This window comes from Bos indicus, chromosome 4, assembly GCF_029378745.1.
Source record: "Bos indicus isolate NIAB-ARS_2022 breed Sahiwal x Tharparkar chromosome 4, NIAB-ARS_B.indTharparkar_mat_pri_1.0, whole genome shotgun sequence".
Classification (NCBI taxonomy): domain Eukaryota; kingdom Metazoa; phylum Chordata; class Mammalia; order Artiodactyla; family Bovidae; genus Bos; species Bos indicus.
Genome location: NC_091763.1, coordinates 49,680,745 through 49,700,462, shown reverse-complemented (window position 1 = coordinate 49,700,462; position 19,718 = coordinate 49,680,745). Strand labels below are relative to the sequence as shown.

General features: G+C 40.7%; 1 protein-coding gene across 25 annotated transcripts in view; it reads left to right on the top strand.

The window, feature by feature from the left end:
* Nucleotides 1-19,718, top strand: part of NRCAM (neuronal cell adhesion molecule) — a 317,222-nt gene that overhangs the window by 185,706 nt on the left and 111,798 nt on the right. Inside the window, exon 4 of one of the 25 annotated variants that reach the window (XM_070787758.1) lies at nucleotides 6,668-6,773. The exons of the other annotated variants lie outside the window; for them this stretch is intronic. The gene's annotated coding sequence lies outside the window, so the exon portion shown is untranslated. The remainder of the gene's footprint in view (nucleotides 1-6,667; nucleotides 6,774-19,718) is intronic. 25 annotated transcript variants of the gene reach the window in all.

Genomic DNA, 19,718 nt, shown 5'->3' with positions numbered 1-19,718 from the left:
CCTAGAGAAGGTGAAAATTAGAGAGATTCAGCTGAACCTGATGGCTTCTTAAGGTGGGGCAAGAAGGAGATCGAATAACAGATGGCACACAACATCCAGCTTAGCGTCCAAGCACCAAAAGGTCATTCAAACACTGCACTTTTGGATGACGAGAAAGGAAAACATGGGAGCAGAATTCTGGGACAAGAGATTTTTAAGAAACGTGATAGAGTTCGGGAAATGAGAGACATAGGATGAATGGAGGAAGAGAAGTCTAAAGGGGACTGGGAAAGGTCATCAGAGAGCTAGAAAGTGAAGGACATGGTGACTCCCAAAGGAGGGAAGCTCAGAAAGGGAGGCGGCGAGTGAACAACAGCGCCACACCCTGCGGAAAGGTCAAGTGAGACCATGGTGGAAGCTACCAGTCCATGTCTCAAGAACCTCAGACAGACATGCACGATCCTCCCAGAAGTAGTCCATTCTCCTTTTCCAAATGCATTGCCTTTTTTCTTTTTACTTTTTCCAAATTGAGCTATTCTGTTTCTTATATGTATCCCTCAGTTCCCATCTCCTGGTCCTTTTCCTTCCTGAAAGGAATGCTGTAAAGTTAACAACAAATGACACTTTCCATTTGGCTGAACTGGCATGGATCGCTCCATTCTTTCTGCCATTCCAGTCCTTGATCCGTACATCATTGGGCCACCAGTCACTTTCTTCCTAATATAATGATTTGTGTCATTGTCCCCTCTCTGCTCAGTTGCAAAGCAGACAAATCATATTTGCACAATAACTAGGGATTCAACTATTAGGTCCTTTAAAAGACATATGATCATCTTTTGCTGATGATTTGGAACGTTACAACCAACCCACCTACCATAAAAACTTAGCTCTTATCAGAAACTTAATTGTGATATGAAATCAGTAAAGCCAAATTCCTTATAATATTGTCATGTTCTTTGTTCATTTGTCATAGACAACTTTAAATTGATCACAAAAAGCCAGTCTTAACTTAGAGAGTCGGGAACAGATGAGCATTTAAAAACACTTATTCTTAAACTTGGCTGCATCAAGCCCTTGCATGGTGAAAGAAAAAAGCTGCCAACTTTATCAAAGCAGTAGCTAGTGTGGGCAGAGCAGCCCACAAGCTGGGCAGCCATTCTAGAATGATCTTTCCTGAATTCTCTAGAGATACCCTCCCTCCTGCCTCACATTTGCCACTGGGGCTCTTTTACATGCATTTTCTGGTGGCAGATAATAACCCCTCCCTCAGCCCCTGGGTGGCCAGCTGGATACCCCAGCATCCTTCCAAATGGATGGAAGCGCATGGGGACCCTGGTACCAGGTTCTACCCCTAAGCTTCTGCCATAACTGACTGGGAGTGTAGTCTGGGTGTTGAGAGACTTCAGATCATCTCAGGTGGCCCTGAGGAGCAGTGGAGTCCCGAACCACTGGTTTTCACTCTGATTTGCATTTGAAGATTGAATCTGTTACTACTGCTGATGACTTTTTGTTCCTATGTTGGAATCTGTATAGTTATAAAAGCAGAAATGTATCCTTACATGTTAAAATATTTTCTTCTCTTTCTCCTCCACTCTGCAACCAGCCCATGAGAGAACGCTCAAGGCTTTTAGCTGACAGAGCTCCTATCTCTACCAGAAGAAAAAACACCCATTTCTTTCGTAAATGCGCCACTTTGGCCAGTTGACAACAAACCACCAAACCTTTAGTATAGAAAAATTCCCATAGAAGTTTCTAGAAATTTTGGCCTCCTTTTCTGTCATAGTAACTTAACAGAAAATACATTTGATTTTATACTGAAATTTGAAAGTGCATTCATGTTATTCGTGGCATGAAGTTGCCAGAGTAGCTTTGTTCTTAATAAGTTCCAGCTAAACAGAAATTCCTAGTAAAAATAGGTTGGTTACTATCTCAGTGTTATTTTTTTCTAGTAATCATGTGTCCAGAAGTAAATGTATAAAAAAGATTTATTTCTTTAAAGAGAAAGAAAAGAAAAGAAGAGAGAAGCATACAGGTATCAACCCATTAGCTCAGACATTAGTGAAGTCCTCCATTTTATGTTCCATGGGACAAATGATTTCCTAGTTACCTTCTCTATTAAAAATCTTAATTTTGGTCATTTCCTTAGAAACAGGGTAGTAATATCTTTTCTTCTTGTTATACTACTAAGTTTGTGTATATATCCACTCTTTAAGGAAAAGTTCTGTTTTTCTGTGTGGGCAGTCGCTCAGTTGGGTCCAACACTTGGTGACCTCATAGAAGTACTTCAAAGCACTAAATAAATCATCACACAGGGCTACTTGTTATTTAAGATATTTGTGTAACAGATCTGTTGAAGAAGTGCAACTGCAGTGACATCGGAACTTTAGTTTTTCCCACAGGGGCCTAGCATTCCTGCTCTGTGGGGCCAGTTCTCCAGCTCCTATAAGAAATCTCTAGGATAAAATCTAGAAATAGGTTTATCCACTCACTGTGTTCCATCAATAGTCTTCCAGACACTGAATCCTGAAACACTGTCAGATCTGTCATCATCATGTCGAGGTTAGTTTATTCATCGAAACTGCCATCTTTGGGAGTTTGGGGGAAGATGGATACATGTACATGTGTAGCTCGGTCACTTTACTATACACCTGAAGTCTCACAGCATTGTCTGTTGGCTAAATGCCAACATATAAATAATTTTTATAGTGTTAAAAAAAGAGGTTCAGAAATACTGAGTGAGTTTCCCAAAGATACATAGCTAGTTGAATGAGGATGTGCTCTTTATCAGGTGCAGTTGATTTATATTGAATTATGTTTAATGAGACCAACCTATAAGCATGTTCATCCTAATAAAGAATGGAAAGCTCTTGCACGTTGAGAAAAAAAGCTGTCAACTTTATCAAAACAACAGCTAGGGTGGGCAGAGCAGCTCCCAAGATAGGCAGCCATTCTAGAATGATCTTTCCTGAGTTCTTTAGAGAAACCCTTCCTCCCATCTCACATTTGCCACTGGGGCTCTTTCTGATCTGGGCATCATTTTCTGATGGCAGATAATAACCCTCAGCCCCTGGGTAGCCAGCTAGACACAGCAACATCTTTCCAAATCCCTGCCAAGATCCAATTCAAATATATTCTAGCCCAGCATCCTTTGTATTCACCATCCCAAGGTAACTGGCCTTTCTCTGAACCTTCACAGATGTAGTGTCCTTCCTGGCCCATTGATCTCTTTAGTCCTTGCATTACAGTTATTTATGGTACAGTCTCCTGTAACATCTCCCCTGCTCTACTCAAAGCTCCTGGAGAACTCCTGTCATTCTTTGTTTTATTGCCCACAATGTAAAGGATAGAAGAAATGGTGAAAACATTAAAGATCAAGGCATTTATCAAATGTACTGTTATGTTATTGTCACATGTAATACATATGTAAACAAGTGTTATCGTTGAAGACATGAGGAAGTTTCTCAAGTGTTTACTTTTGTGGATTTCATTAGGTTAAGGGGGAAAAGGTAGATTTGCATTTTTATAGTTTTTCACATATTTTTAAATGGAAACATGCAATCACTTAAAGCAATTTATCAAGAATAATTTAAGTGGTTCCATGAAGTTATTATCATATTTATTGTATTATGCCAAGGAGCAGGCAGCAAATTACTTGTTTCCTTCAGTAAGGAACCGATTTCTAAAGACTTTTGGGATTTTAGAAGGACAGGTTTTTCATCAATTAATTTTTAAGTATATTTAATTCTTCCATTTTAAGAGCTTTTAGCTTAATAGGCCCATTGCTTCCTTGTCTACTTTCTCTGTGTTCTTGAGGAAGATAATTCATTATTTTATTATCTTTTTGTGACCTAGTGTTAGCAGACACACCAGACTAAAAGACAGCTTATTAAATATTTATGAAATCATATTAAGGTGGCATTTGTGTCCTTTCTATAACAGCTGCTAGCTGTATCGCCAGATTCTTTATTTTATTACACAAAATACAATGATAGTGTTATTGCCATCAATCTAGTTAAAAATGGACAAGGGTCAAACTATTTCCAGGAGCACCAAAGGGACTATACTATATGTAGGAGCTCTGGGTTAGCCTCTTAGTAAGTTTTGAGACAGTTCAGTAAAAAATATTAAGTTGAAAGACAGAGTTGTGTGTGTTCCTTATTGTTCTGAGAGTGCTCCTTTCCAACTCTGACCATTCTGAGATTTCAGTAGTTGTTTTTATTTTTTTATTTTCCATTATGTTTTATCCCACAATATTGAATATATTAATAGTTCCCTGTGCTGTACAGTAGGCCCTTGTTGTTTATCCATTCTCTACATAGAAACCATTCTCTATAGAAAAGGGCTTCCCAGATGGCCCTCGTAGTAAAGAACCCACCTGCCAATGTAGGAGACAAAAGAGACACAGGTTCGATCCCTGGGTTGGGAAGATCCCCTAGAGGAGGGCATGGCAACTCACTCCAGTGTCCCTGCCTGGAGAATCCCATGGACAGAGGAGCCTGGCAGGCTACAGTCCATAGGGTCGAAAAGAGTTGGACACTACTGACTCGAGTTAGCATGCACACATAGAATAGTTTGTGTCTGCTAATCCCAGACTTCCAGTCCATCGCTCTCCCACCTGCTCTCCCCCTTGGCAACCACAAGCCTATTCTCCATAGTCTATTCTCTGTGAGTCTGTTTCATAGATAGGTTCATTTGTGTCCTATTTTAGGTTCCACATATAAGTGATATCATACAGCATTTGTCATTCTCTCTGATCTACTTCACTTAGTATGATAATCTCTAAATCCATCCATGTTGCTGCAAATGAAATTATTTCATTCTTTTTTATGACTGAGTAGTATTACATTGTGTATGTGTGTGCGTGTGTGTGTGTGTACGACATCATCTTTGTCCATTCATCTGTTGATGGACATATATGTCCAGGTCTTGGCTATTGTAAATAGTGCTGCTGTCAATACAGGAGTGCTTGTATCTTTTTGAATTAGAGTTTTGTGCAAATATACACCCCGGAGTGGGTTTGCTGGATCATATGGTAACTTTTCAACAGTTCTTTTTATAAGGGAATCTAGGCAAAACTGAATAGGGTGGACTGGCAGGGTGTGTTTAGGTGGTGGCTCATGGACATCCCACTGATTCTTAGCAGAAAAGAGAGGCCTTTACACCACACTTTAAATGTTTCGTTTCTCCCTCACCTCTGAAGTGCTGGTCTCTTCCTGCCTTATGCAGATTGCCTTCAGCCTGGTGAAAGGAACCAGACTTTGTTTGGATATAAAAATTTCCTGAAAACACCTAGATTTACGTTTGTGTTAGTAAGTGTTGTTGCTCTCATTACAGAAGCTGGTTGAATGTGCAGCTGATCATGTGAGCTGCCTGTGTGCCCCTTCTGCCTCGGGGCTCAGATAACCCCACTTTATTTATTTTTTTGTATATACGAATATGATTTATTATAGCCAAAGGATACAAGAACTTAACAAAGAGAAAAGGCACGTGGAATAAAGTCCAGAGGAAACCAGACATAAGTTTCCAAGAGTCTAGTCCCATTGGAGTCACACAAGATGCACTTAATTACTCCAGCAACAGATTATAGCAACACATGTGAAATATTATCTCCCATGGAAGCTCAGCAGAGACTCAATAGATGACCCCACTTAAAACCACCCTCTGCCCATACTTATCCTGCTACTGTATTACAAATAAAACTCATCTCCTTTAGGAAGCATAAAAATGGTGGTGTATCGGTCTCCTTATGGGGGAGGTCACAAATCTCTCACTCACCCAAATTTCCAGAAAAATTTTGCGTATTTATATATATATGTATATATATATATATGTGTGTGTGTATATGTATTTTACATTTTAAGAATATAAGTATTTAGAAGCATATGAAACAAACAGCAATTGTGAAACGTAAGTCGTTTCTATTTGATTTGTGAACGTTGAAAATTTTCACCTTTTTCGAGAACAAAAAACAAAATTGATAAAAACTATGATTGATCATGAGGAAGATCCTATCATTATCACACTCAAGAAATCAGGATCCAGCATTTTTAGCCATGCTACACTTATGCCAAGAAGCACACCCAGATGAACACCAAGTATCTATTCTCTTACCTTACGTTCTTTGTTCAAGTGTTTTTATTGTTGGTATAATGTAAAGCACATAGGCATTATAAGCTGGCAACCCTCTCTCTCTCTCCTTTTTTTTTTTTTTTTTAACCAAGTCAAGCAGCTTATAGGATCTTAGTTCCCTGACCAGGTATCAAACTCAGGCCCTCGACAGTGAGGGCATGGAGTCTTAACCACTGGACCGCCAGGGAATTCCCAAGACAGCCCTCTTTCATGGCCTCTGCCTCTTACTCACTGAATGACTTTGACAAGATACTGCCACATTTCTGGTCTCAGTTTCTTCATCTGTGAAATGGAAATGTCATTTCATAATTCCTTTTCTGGAATCTTATAATCAGATGAGTTTTAGAGTGCAGGATTTTTAAAGAATATTTATTTATTTTTCAAAGATAATACAGTGTATATACAAGGATTAGATTGTATTAGTATAACAGTCCCAGCAGGGTCTGGAGCAGCATTCTGTAATCAATTTAGTAATTCTGCAGTAAACATGCATAGTCACACTTAGTGGGATAAAGTATATAAATGTGTGAGATTTGTCACCAAAACTTTTGTTTTTCAGAACTTTTGGGTAAATGAGCCTGTGCCAACCCCTGCTTTGAGGATTTTTGTTCAGCAAATTATAGTTGCTTCAACAATGGTAGCTGTTGTTTTTATTTGAATTAATGGTAGGTAATGTAGATTTCATCTCTTACACAAATTGATATGTGAATAAAGGAATTCTATTCAACATACCCCTCTGAATCCCACTGGATTTTATAAAAGGTGATCACCATATTTCAGAAAATGGTGGTGAACTTCACTCTTCAGGAAAATATTCACAAGAGGGCATCAGTGCCTTCTCAAGTAATTTTAGATCCTCATATGTTCCTCTGCTCTGAGATGATGGATAAGCTCAGAATTATAGATTCAGAACAGTAAATGAGATTTCCATTACCTATGCTTAAAATTAGTACCAAGAAATTTTTAGCTTTCTCTTTTTTTGCCATAATTCTTACTCAAGGGGGTAAAATCAATCACTTTACTAGTTCAGCTACTGTCTGAATGCTCTAAGGTGATTGATGGGGATGTGTGCTAAATTTTGCCTGCTGGCTTATGCCTGATGGGTCCTCAGTCTGGGAGTTTTCAGCTCACTGGTGTGCGAGGGTCCGTGTGAGGTGTCTCACTAGTGGTTTACTATAATAAAGTACCAGAGTTTGTAAATTACTTAAAAAATAAATAGGTGAGTATTTCAGGTTACCCTTGGATAATGTCCCTCTCACTTTCTTGGGTTCTAATATTATTTTCTTAAATGGAAGAGAAAAGGAGAGGGTTGTATAAGAGTGTGTCTTGAAATAATGTTATTCATCATGTTCTGGAGGAGAATTTTCTTTTGACCTTTATTCTAGTGTATCTGTCTGTTAATCAAAATATGTGGATTCTGTTTTTTTAATATGTGTGTTTTATGTTATGTTTTCAAAGAGTAATTAAAATTTTTTCTTTTGGTATGGTTGATTTACAACTTGTGTTATTTTCTGCTGTACAGGAAGTGACTCAGTTATACATATAAATTCTTTTTCATTTTCTTTTCCGTTATGAATTGTCACAAGATGTTGAATATAGTTCCCCGTGCTACACAATAGAACCCTGTTGTTTATCCATTCTATAGATAATGGTCTGCACCTGCTAATCCCAGGCTCCCGTCCATCCCTCCCCCTGTCACCCCTGGCAACCACAGGTCTGTTCGCTACATCTGTGAATCTGTTACTGTCCTGTAGATAAGTTCATTTGTGTCATACTTTAGATTCCATATATAAATGACACATATGGTGTTTGTCTTTCTCCCTCTGGCTTCACATAGTATAATAATCTCTAGGTCCATCCATGTTGCTGCACATGGCATCGTTTTATCTTTTTTACGACTGAATAGTATTCCATTCTTTATATGTACCACTTCTTCTTTATCCATCCATCTGTCAATGGCCTACTTATAATCATGTCATGTCTCAGGTATTACAGATAGTGCCCCTGTGAACACTGAGGTGCATTTGTCTTTTTGAATTGGAGTTTTACCTGGATACATGAACAGCAATGGGATTGCTGAATCATGTGGTAACTCTATGTTTAGTTCTCTGAGGAGCCTCTATACCGTTTTCCATAGTAGCTGTGCCAATTTACAGTCCCACCAATAGTGTAGGAGAGTTCTCTTTGAAAGTGTAATTTTTAAAAACACTTACTGGCAGCTTCTTCATCTTTTTGTGGTAAAATGAACATAATGTTAAATTTACCATTTTAACCACTTTTAAGTGTACAGTTTTGTGGTATACGTACATTCACACTGTGGTACAACCATCCTCACCCTCTATTGCCAGAACTTTTGTATCTTCCCCAGCTGAGACTCTGTCCCTATTGAACACTTACCTCCCCATCCCCCACTCCCTCCAGCTCTTAGCAACCACCATTCAACTTTGTCTCTCAAAATTTGACTGCTCTAGGCATCTGGTATAAGTGGAGTCATACAGCATGCACGTTGCAGCATCTGTCATAACTTCTTTCCTCTTCAGGACTGAATAATTTTCCATGCTATATAAATATACGCAGGTCCTTTATCCATTCATCCATTGATGGACACTTGCCTTGCTCCCCTTTCTGGCCATTGTGAGTGGTGCTGGTTCGAGCATGGATGGAGAGAAAATGATTTTGAATTAGTATGGTTACTACTTGTGTATTTAGAGATGGTCATATCATCTTTTTTTTAATAGGCTATTTTATTTGTTTATTTTTCTTTTTGCGGGGGCCCAACCCCACAGCATGTGGGATCTTAGTTCCCCAACCAGGGATCAGACCTGTACCCTCTGCACTGGAAGCTCAGAGTCTTAACCACTGGACTGTTAGGAAAGTTCCCCACTTACATCATCTTAAAAACATGTCTGTTAAAATGCTAACTTGGCTATTTAAAATCTCAATAACAGAAAGTCAGCATAAATTACAATTTTAAATTTAAGATTTAATTGTGCAACCTGTTGCCTACCTGTGAATTATTAGGATGTCAGCCTCTGTATGAAGAGGACTCCAGAAAGGGGGTGCTTGGTCTTGTCTGACCAAGGGACTATGCAAGAGCTTCACCAGCTAGTTTTCTTTGGTGTGTACCTGGTGTCGGGTTCTAACCTCAGAATCTAGGATGTACCAGAAAGGAAAGCGATTGGTTTTCCTATTGAATTATTTTTGAGTCTCAAACTGTTGCTTTTCTTATCTTGCTGCATTTTTCCATGTGACAGTCCCTCAAGTACCCACAATATGAGAATAAGGAAAGACTTTCAAAATAAGAAAGACTATTATTTGCAAAGCTCTTGATAGGTTGTGAAAATAAAAGAGGCTGTGTCTGCTAAAACATTTTGAATCCTGACCAGCACAAAGTAAAGAACCAATGTCTCTTTTCAGTTGTAAAATCAGAAAACACATTAAGTAGAGTATGGTTGATTGCTGTGTCGGGAAACCTTGCTAAGATTTCCAGCACATTCCAACCCTTTTATACAGCTACAAAATTTTATTTATTCCTTCTTACTCCTTAAGTGCTGTGGTGTAATAAAGGCTGGATATTGTAGCCATGGGATGAAATTGTATCTGGGTTATATTTTCAATTTTAATACAAATTCAGATTTGCTTTCAGCCCAGTTTCTTTTATTTTCAGCTCAATTTCTCTTATGATTGGGACAGATAGGCCTTCAATTATTTACCTAATGAAGTGTATTATTTACTCATTACAATTTGGTCTAGTTTTGCATTCGTTATCCTTTCAGGTACATAATTGTGTCATGTTTGAGTGTATAACCTGTAAGAGGCATGTCCTTTCCTTCTTATGACAACATCCAGACCACATCCGCCATCGCACACTCCTACCCTCCCCATCAGATTCTTCCCTTCAGCCTATCTGGAATAAAACAGTGATTCAAGACACACAGGCCCCTACTCTCAGAGAGTTTACCATCTTCTGAAGGGCAGAGGGACATTCGCAAAAATAAGCACAGTACATTTGTACAATTACAAACTGAAATCAGAGCTGTGAAAAGAAGAGAGATGTTTACAGAGGAGGTTATAGACCACAGTAATTACACAGACCTGGCCAAGCCATATTGGAGACCGAAGCAAAAAGGAGAAAATTAGTAATACTGATCTTGTCTTTACTTCAGCTTTTGGTATTTGTTTAAGTGGATGTTTTGCATTAATTTGTATTTTCAAATACTACTTCAAGATATGATTCATCTTGATTACTGAGTTTTTTGGCACCCCCTGAAATTTTGCATTGAAAGCCATTGCCTCAACTCACCTCACCCTCATCCCAGCCCTGCTCTGAAACCAAACTACCTGAGTTCAAGTCCTGGTTTTGCCATTTACTGGCTGTGTGACATCAGGCAAGTTGCGTATACTGTGTCCCTCAGTTTCCTTTTCTGTAAAAGGGGAATAATAATAGTACTTCATAAAGTCATTATGAGGATTAAAGTAAGTTAACATTTGTAAAGCAGTAGAGCAGTGCCTGGCATAAAGTGTAATTAAGAAGCGTCATAGGGAATGCCGTGGCAGGGCAGTGCTTGGGACTCTGCTTTCACTGCCGAGGGCCCAGGTTCAGTCCTTGGTCAGGAAATTAAGATTCCACGAGCTGAGTTGCATGGCCAAAAAAATTAAAAGCTAGTAAAGGAAGATGCCTCTAGACTGTTTCAAGTACTAAATCACTGATTATGAGCCGATTCATGTCTGCAGTTCACCAGGCCGCCACCAGCAGGCTCCACCCTGCCACCATTTTTGCTAAATTTACTCACATGCTCAGGACAGTCTGATAGCTAGTGTGGTTAGGTTTTTTAAAATGAAAAACTTACTCATTGTGTTTCCTCTTTCCCCTTCTTATTTTTCACTCTGAAACAAGCAGAGAGATGGTGGGGCATAGTGGCCCACCGTCACCCTCAGGCAGCTGCCTGTTCTAGTCCATTTCATGGACATGGAATACTTCCTGGACTTGTTAAGTGTTTTTTCCTCCCACTGAGGCAATGGTCGCCATCTCTGCATGATTGCAGTGTTGCTTTGTGTGCTGTTGACAAGTCCAACTTTAGATTCTTACCCTCACTTATTAACAGATTTCTTGGATAGTCTTTGCAGAGCACCGCACACAAGTAAACAGGCTGCACACAATAAAAGGGGGAGGGGTGGTGGGGAGGGAAGGACTGGGTGTTGGGGATTGGCAAATGCAAGCTAGTATATATAGGATAGATAAACAACAAGGTCCTTCTGTATAGCACAGGAAACTATATTTAATATCCTACAATAAATCATAGTGGAAATAATATGAAAAAATATATATATTTACATATATATGTATAACTGATTCACTGAATGTACAGCAGAAATTAACACAATATTGCAAACCAACTCTACTTCAATAAAATTTAAATAAATAAATAAGCAGACCAGTCCCTTGTCAGGATCCCCTCTTGCAAAATCCACTGCTTCTTTTCCTGTCTTTGGGGAAATTCCTCGTTTTCTGTTAGCATTTATTTTTAGCTCCATTTTACATTCCACTCATGGTGATTCTACAAAGACTAATATGTCGCTTTTTTTATTCGTGTAAAAACACTTTTTTGAAAACAAAATCATCCTCTTATCTTTTATGGCAAGGCTGCTGTGTTTATACTTCAGAAGTACAAAGGGTAAACAGAAAAAATTCCTAATTTAAAAAGTGGAGAAAGGCAGTGTAAATTAATGTTACTTTTTTAGCATCTTAATGCAAAAGTGGCTAAATGCAATTTCAATTTTCTAAAAATTCTGATGTGCACTACTTTGTTCCATAAGTCTGGGGGTAACTCTATGATATTGGCAGGAATTTAATGATCTGTACATATTTCTGGAAAACCAGGTTAATATTTTTGCTAAAGTAGATTCTATGTATGAATATAATAAGCACCCTAGGGAAAAAATTGTTATACCATGGAAGAAGCTTTATCTCAGAGTGAATAAATGGGTTCTTTCCTATTTTACCCTCAAGCTGTGAATTAACAATTTCTAGCTAGAGGGCTGCCAGGTTGGAATTAGTATTCCACTTTGATGAGCTCTATTCATAGTCTGAGATTATATGTAAATGTTAGGATCTTTCTGTCTCTTACAAAAAACCCAAATAACCTACACTTTAAATGCAATGTTCCAGTTGAAATAATAAAGCATTAAGGAATGAAAATGTATCCCTTTAAGGATATATGTTTAGTGGTCACACATATTAAAATGTGGTTAAACTTAAAGTATTTGTAATGAAATCCTCAATAATTAAAAAAGTTTTTTACTTGAATTGTAGTTGTTTTGTTGTGTTAGTTTCTGGTGTATACAGCAAAGTGATTCTGTTTATATATACGTGTGTATATATATATAATTTTTCTTTATGGTTTATTGCAAAATACTGAGGGTAGTTTGCTGTGCTATACACTAGATCCTTATTGTTTGTTTGTTTTATATATAGTAGTATGTATATGTTAATCCCAGCCTCCTAATTTATCCTTACCTTCCCCAGCTTTTCCCCTTTGGTAACCATAAGCTTGTTTTCTATGTCCATAGAAATATGTCTGTTTCTATGTGGGTCTATTTCTGTTTTTTGTAAAAAAAAAAAAAAAAAAAAGCTCATTTGTATCATTCTTTTAGATTCTACAAATAAGCAATAATATGGTATTTGTCTTCCTCTGTCTGGCTTGCACTTCACTTAGTATGATCATGTCTAGGTCCATCCATGTTGATGCAAATGGTATTAAGTAAATGTTGATTATTATTAGAGACTTCCCTGGTGGCCCAGGTGGTAAAGAATCTGCCTGCGAAGCAAGAGACCCAGGTTTGATCCTGACCTATACAAAAGGAACAGTTTGAAACCTGAGCATTTGAACATGAGGAATTTCCAGAAGGAAGCTAGGTTCTGCTGTGTAATTTGGAGAATGTAGAACTGAGTTCAGGTGTGAACCTGTTTCCTTGGAGGTGATGAGGGGAGATTAGGGGAACTCTACCTAGTTGCTAAACTGGGTCAAACTAGGATAGATCTCCACTAAGCTGTGCTATGGAATCATCCATGTCTTCAGAGGGACACTGAGATCCGTCTACAAGTGATGGATCACCATCACCACTGCATCAAGGGCAAGGGCGCTGGTGAGGCCTTCCGCCTGGGTCAGGGCTCTTCCATTAGTCTGCATCTCAAAGCTCCAGGGTTCCCTGCAAGATCCAAGAGAACTGGGCAAAGGAACAGGATTCTACAGGTGGTGAGGGAAGGGATGATTGTGAGTGTGCCCTGGGTACTGTCACACAGGTTTACTTTCTAAACTCAGCTGAGTCCTCTGGAACCCTGGGCAAGCCTTGGCTGCTGCCTATTCAGCTCTGAGCATCTTTCAGGAGGTGAGGCTGAGATGGAACCAGCGGGAGTTGGAGGTTACACAGGTGCCTCCGTGGCCCCTGGGAGCAGCTGATGGAGCTTCTGGGCTGGAGACTTCAGTGCCTCTTGGGCAAATGTAAGGTCAAATGCATTCCCTGTCTGGTACTGTTCCTAATACCATCTGCTGTTGGAAGGAAGAGAAGTATTGAAATTGCTGCTTTTTCATTATGCCTTGCCTGAAGACAGAGAAAAATGTTTTCTTCCCGCTAAAACCCTGTAGAATTAGAAACCTATAGACTGAATGAGGATTTGGTCCAATGAATCAGACTGGAAACAGACTGATTTCTGATTAAAGAGTTCAACCCATGGAAAGTGAATTATGCATGTTTGTTACAGGAACAGAGAAATGGTAATTGTTTTTAGCCTTTACTCTGGAGATGGTAAGAAGCAGTGAGTTGCCAAGGAGACTGATAAAGCTCCTGTCTAACTGGTGCCAATTACAGTAAGTCGCCTACATACAAACCTTCAACTTGCAGGCTTTCAAAGATGTGAACATGCCTTCATATGCACGGTCACCTAAGTTAGTTCATATGCCTGGCCCGCGTTGTCCTGCGCGTGCATCCTCTACAAGTTGTTGTGCTTTTGCGAGCTTTGCTGTATGCGGTACAGAGTACAGAATACAGTATCTTTATTTCAAGCCCAGGGTGTCCGAAGCAAGCGTAAAAGCTGCAGTGACACAGCTGGTACTGCTCAGAAGTGCCAGGAATTGGAGAACCCGAGAAAGGACGAAGAGGGACAAGAGGAAGAAGAAGTAACTGAAGAGCCGAAGAGATCCATGACTCAAGAAATGGCAAGGGGGTTTTCTTTATTTGAGGAGGCACTATTGGTTTTAAGGCATAGGACTCAAACGTAGAATAGTACACAAAGATTGTAGCAGCCATTCAGGATCCAATCCAGTGCTACTGTGTCATCTGTGATGAGAGAACAAGAGCTACTACCCAGACATTCCTGGATTGTCTTTTTGTCGTTGTTGTTCAAGAGGGTAGATAGAACTGAATCTAGCAAGGAGCCAGAAGCTGCACCATCAGTATCAGGCAAGAGTGAAACTGCACTAAAGATCCTTCAGCTCCATCATCTCCCTCCTCCGGTCAGTAAATCTTCTTGCCTTTTCACTCAGTCCCAGCCCCTTGATGCCACTTATTGTACTGTACTACTGTACTTTTCAAGGTACCATACTTTAAATACAATAAATATTTGATTTATAAACCTTTTACAATACAGTACTATATAGCCACTTGTGTTAGTTGGGTACCTAGGGTAACTTTGTTGTACTTGTGAACAAATTGAACTTATGAATGCACTCTCAGAGCAGAGCTTGTTCATATGTAGGGCATTTCTATACAGTGAAGCTCTGTATCATTCAGTATGAAGCATGAATATGTCTCTGAAACATCAGTTTGTTGCAGCTGGTGGGCCATTTCAAGTAAGGTAGGATAAACCTGGTTTGGATGAGACCTAATGACCTTAGGTCATTGTGATTTCCCCAAGAGTCTTAGTTGTTTTGATGACCTTTTTAATGAAACAACAACAACAAAATCAAAACTACGTAATTTCATTTGTAGAGAATTTCAGCATAAGTAGAAATGAAATAATGCAGCATCAAATATCTTCCCAGATAAATGAAAAGAGAGCTTTACACAGGAAGTAGAAAAGAAAATGCTAGGCTGTTTTAGATTTTCACGTATGTAACATTCAATGTGGGCTTCTCAGGTGGCTCAGTGGTAGAGAATCTGCCTGCAATGTAGGAGATGCAGGTTCAATCCCTGGGTCAGGAAGATTCCCTAGAGAGGAAATGGCAACCCACTCCAGTATTCTTGCTTGGAAAATCTCATGGACAGAGGAGCCTGGCAGGCTACAGTCCATGGGGTCACAAAGAGTCGGACTCGACTTAGAACAACAAAAACAAGCATTCACTGTAGTAATAATAGGGTGTGTTTTAGAAACAGCAAGTGACACAATGGGGAAAGATGGCCCAGGGGGAGGCCAGAGTGTATTTTCGGGCCGTGATGTTCAGGAGCTCTTCGGGCTGCTACGAGGCCTGGCTCAGGTCACTTTCAGCTGCTGCACAGGTGTTCCTGGTGGACGGCACCTGCCCAGCACGAGGATGCGCACTTCTGATTAAGTCATCCCGTAGTCCTGCAAGCCCAGCTCTGTGGAGTGGGTCATTTGCGGAGATGAATGACTTATTTCCTAAGTGGTTTCTGTGTGACAGTTGTGCTCATGGCGGGGGTAAGGGCTTCAGAGAAACACCCCATGATTTGAGGCAATTACCCAGCCCAGTGCAAGGCTGGGAAGTGCCAGCACCTGCCAGATGGTGCTGGCAGGAAGCAGGCACCGGTGGGGCCTGGTGGGGATGCTAAGAGTGAGGGCAACGAGCTGCTGTTGGCTCTTGGCCACTTTGCACCTGTTAGCAGAGGGGCTAGACCACTGTGTCATTCACGGGCAGAGGACTGCTTTCTTTGTCACCTTTGAGGTTAATGATATTCTCATCCTCACACCTGGGGAGGAAAGACAGCCATTCTCATTTCCACCAAAAAAAAAATAATAAAAGCAAGGAAATTCAGGAAATTCCCTTCTGTGACAATGTTGAATGAACAGAGTAAAATGAAGCAAATAGATAATATGATTTGGTTTCCTCTCCTGGAGTCTGAGAGGAAATTTGGGAGTTGCTGCCCCAGGGCATCAAGGTGCTCCCTGAGGGGACTATAGAGAAGAAAGAGGTAGTTGCTCTGAGTGCCTCTGAAAAGGAGATGTTTTGGGGGCCCCATGGGCTGGGTGACATTCACCTTCCTTCCAGTGTGTGCCCCCATGTCAAGCTGGGAGCCCAGCTTGCAAAACTAAAGATGTCTGAGAAAGCGGTCCCCAGCTGTGGTTTAGAGAAGGAATTCTCACCAAGGGAGTTTGTAGTTACATTTCCAATGAGACAAAGGAGAATCAAAAACTAAGCCAAGGGGCTTCATGGTGAAAAAATGTGATCCAGAAAAAGAAGAAAAGAGAAAACAGTTCTAGGCAATGAAGCAGAAAGATTTTCTCCCATGGGAGTCAAGATGAGCCTTTGTGAATCGCATGCCCCCTGAGGTGATGGAGAAGAACCAGATGCAGAGTCTCCATGAGAAATGACCTAGGGAATGAGTGAAGTCGCACATCTAGAGATGCGTGTTGTGTATAACACTTGTCCTGTAGATCTTCAGGGAATAAATGGTGGAATAAAAAGGATTCCCGACACTTGTCATAAGGACTTGTCTACTTTGAGCCGCCATAGGAAGGTTATGAGCCTGGAACCCACTGGAGTGGATTCAGATCCTTGGTTTGAATTCTCACTATGAGATCATGGATGAGTCATCTGGCCTTTCTGAACTTGTGTCCTCAGTGTAGAAGGAGGATAGTGTGAACATTGAAACAAGGCAGGGCACATCAGTGCCCAAGGCAGAGCTGTTCCTGTTTCCCCTGTTGGCCTTGGGAAGAAGAGACTCAGAGGAATCCTAGTGTAGGGGTGATGGGGACCCCAGGGAGCCAGTTGTCCTCCTGGAGCAAGAATCCAGAGACTTTGCAAATCAGGTCTAAGACCACCGCCCACTTGTCTTAGCCTAGGGTTCTCTAGAAGCTGAGCTAGAAATGAAAACTTGTTTGTTTGGAAATGTCATCTTAGGGAAGCAGAAATGCAGAACAAAAAGTATGAAGCAGAGAAAATGGAAAAGCCACACCCAGGATGCATAATTATATTGACTGTTGGATGCCCCCAGACCTATGAGGGAGTTTACAAGATGTGCCTCAGAACTGTATGCCAGGAGATGAAAGGAGGCTGGGTTTCCTCACTAGCTGTAGATCCCTATTGACCAAGAGTTCAAAAGTCTCTGGCCCTGCTGGGTTGTGCATCTTGAATGCAGGCGGACTCCTGGGACCATGGAGCCACAGATGCTGAAGGCAGGAAGTGAGGGATCCCTTATGAGAGACAGGATGAGGCTGCTGTCCAGGTGCCCCTGTGCAGAGCTCTCCAGGCCTGAAGAAAAAGAAGACTCAAACAGCTAGGGCTGAAATCCAAGGAGGCATTGAGAGGGTTTCAGAGCCATGCAGAAGAGGGGTGAATACACCAGCTCTCACAAGAATGTCTTTTTTGTCTTTCTGTCTAGAAAGAAGGGGATGAAATAAATCAACAAACAAGCCAGCCTGCCTACCCTTTGACCTTTCAAGTCTATGATTCCCAAAGATAAAAATTACTGAAAATGCCTTGATTAATAAAATGTGAATGGACACAGCAAGTCAGAACAATGGCATTTATTCTCCCGAAGGCAGCTGCCGTATGTAGACAAAATATGAAGCAAAATAGAGCTATAGTCAGACCCAGCTATAGCTTAGAGAACAGAAGACCCAGCGTAGGCCATTGTGATCAACACAGAAAACAGAGCTCTGAGGAAAAGCTGGTGAGAAGCCAGGTTTATTGATCCTTGGTGCCATGACCATTACTTGGGTCTTAAGTGGTTTGTATAGTGATTTAGGAAATCTTATTCAAGGTGAAATGTGAAAAGGGATGCCGGGATGGTTTTATTAGTCCGGGATTTAGAAGCAAAGAAACAACACAGAGAGTCTTTCAAAGGAGACTTGGCACCAGGCAAAATTATAAAAAGGGTCAGGTTAGTTTTCAGCCCTTCTCTGCCCACCAGTCCCCTGAACACTCCCACGCCCACTTCCCCCACATGGCATTCACCCTTTGGGAACCTTATATCCCCATTGGACTCTCAGATGCCTCTCAACTGCTGTCAACTGGTCAGTTTGTAATTGATGCTTACCATGGACCAAGAACCTTGCCAAGAGTCGAGTTTGAGACTCAGTGTTGTAAATCTTCCCCTGCTGTCATCCTCTGCTGCCCAGTTCCCACCCCCGATGGCTAGATCATTTGAAAGATTAACTTATACACACCAGGCCAGACATCTTTCATGCTGCCTTTCAGAGTCTCATGGCTTCTCCATCTCCCATTCCAGTTCTGCATGAATTTTGGGCAACTTGGCACCGGCCCACGTCTCATCTCCTATCAAAGGCTCCTGTGTTGACACCACTACAAGGTGTCCATGCCTAGGAATGGGTTGCATTACAGAAACAAATGTAATCCCACAAAAGAACAAGAGAGAGAGAAGGGAAGCCAGGGACAGAGCCTAAGAGCCGGAGATAGCAGCTGATCTGGGAATACACACATGAGAAGAAGCGAGAGGTCAGGAGTCAAGCAAGTCAGGAACTGGATTAAGAAGGATTAGAAGAAGATTGCATATTAAAAAGCAGAGACATTACTTTGCCAACAAAGGTCTGTCTAGTCAAAGCTATGGTTTTTCCAGTATTCCACGTATGGACGTGAGAGTTGGACTATAAAGAAAGCTGAGCACCAAAGAATTGATGCTTTTGAACTGTGGTGTTGGAGAAAACTCTTGAGAGTTCTTAGACTGCAAGGAGATCAAGCCAGTCAATCCTAAAGGAAATCAGTCCTGAATATTCATTGGAAGGACTGATGCTGAAGTTGAAGCTCCAATACTTTGGCCACCTGATGCAAAGAACTGACTTACTGGAAAAGACCCTGATGCTGGGAAAGATTGAAGGCAAGAGGAGAAGGGGACGACAGAGGATGAGATGGTTGGATGGCATCACCAACTCAATGGACATGAGTTTGAGCAAGCTCCCAGAGTTGGTGGTGGACAGGGAATCCTGGCATGCTGCAGTTCATGGGGTCGCAAAGAGTTGGACTCGACTGAGCGACTGAACTGAACTGACGGAGGAGAGGACTGAGAAATAGAAAAACCAAAACAAGGATATCAGGAGTTCCTTCCTTGTGGGTCTGGGGCCTCCAGGAAGTAAATCCATTTAGCAAACTTACTTAACGAGGTGGTACTTCAGAAAGGTCACACCTCATAGAGAAAAACAATGGACAATCAAAACATGAAGCCATGATTTGAAAGAAAGTCTAACTAGAGCCTGTCTTCTTTACACTTTATCATTTTTACCTGGTCACTTGGTTTCTCCCTTGTTGTTTATCTATTTCTTATATAGTAGTTTTTATCTGCTAATGCCTAATTCCTAATTTGTCCCTCCACCTTTGGTGACCATAAATTTGTTTTCTATGTCTGTGAGTCTTATTTCTGTTTTGTTAATAAATTCATTTATACTTTTTTTTAGATTCCATATATATAAGCAATATCAT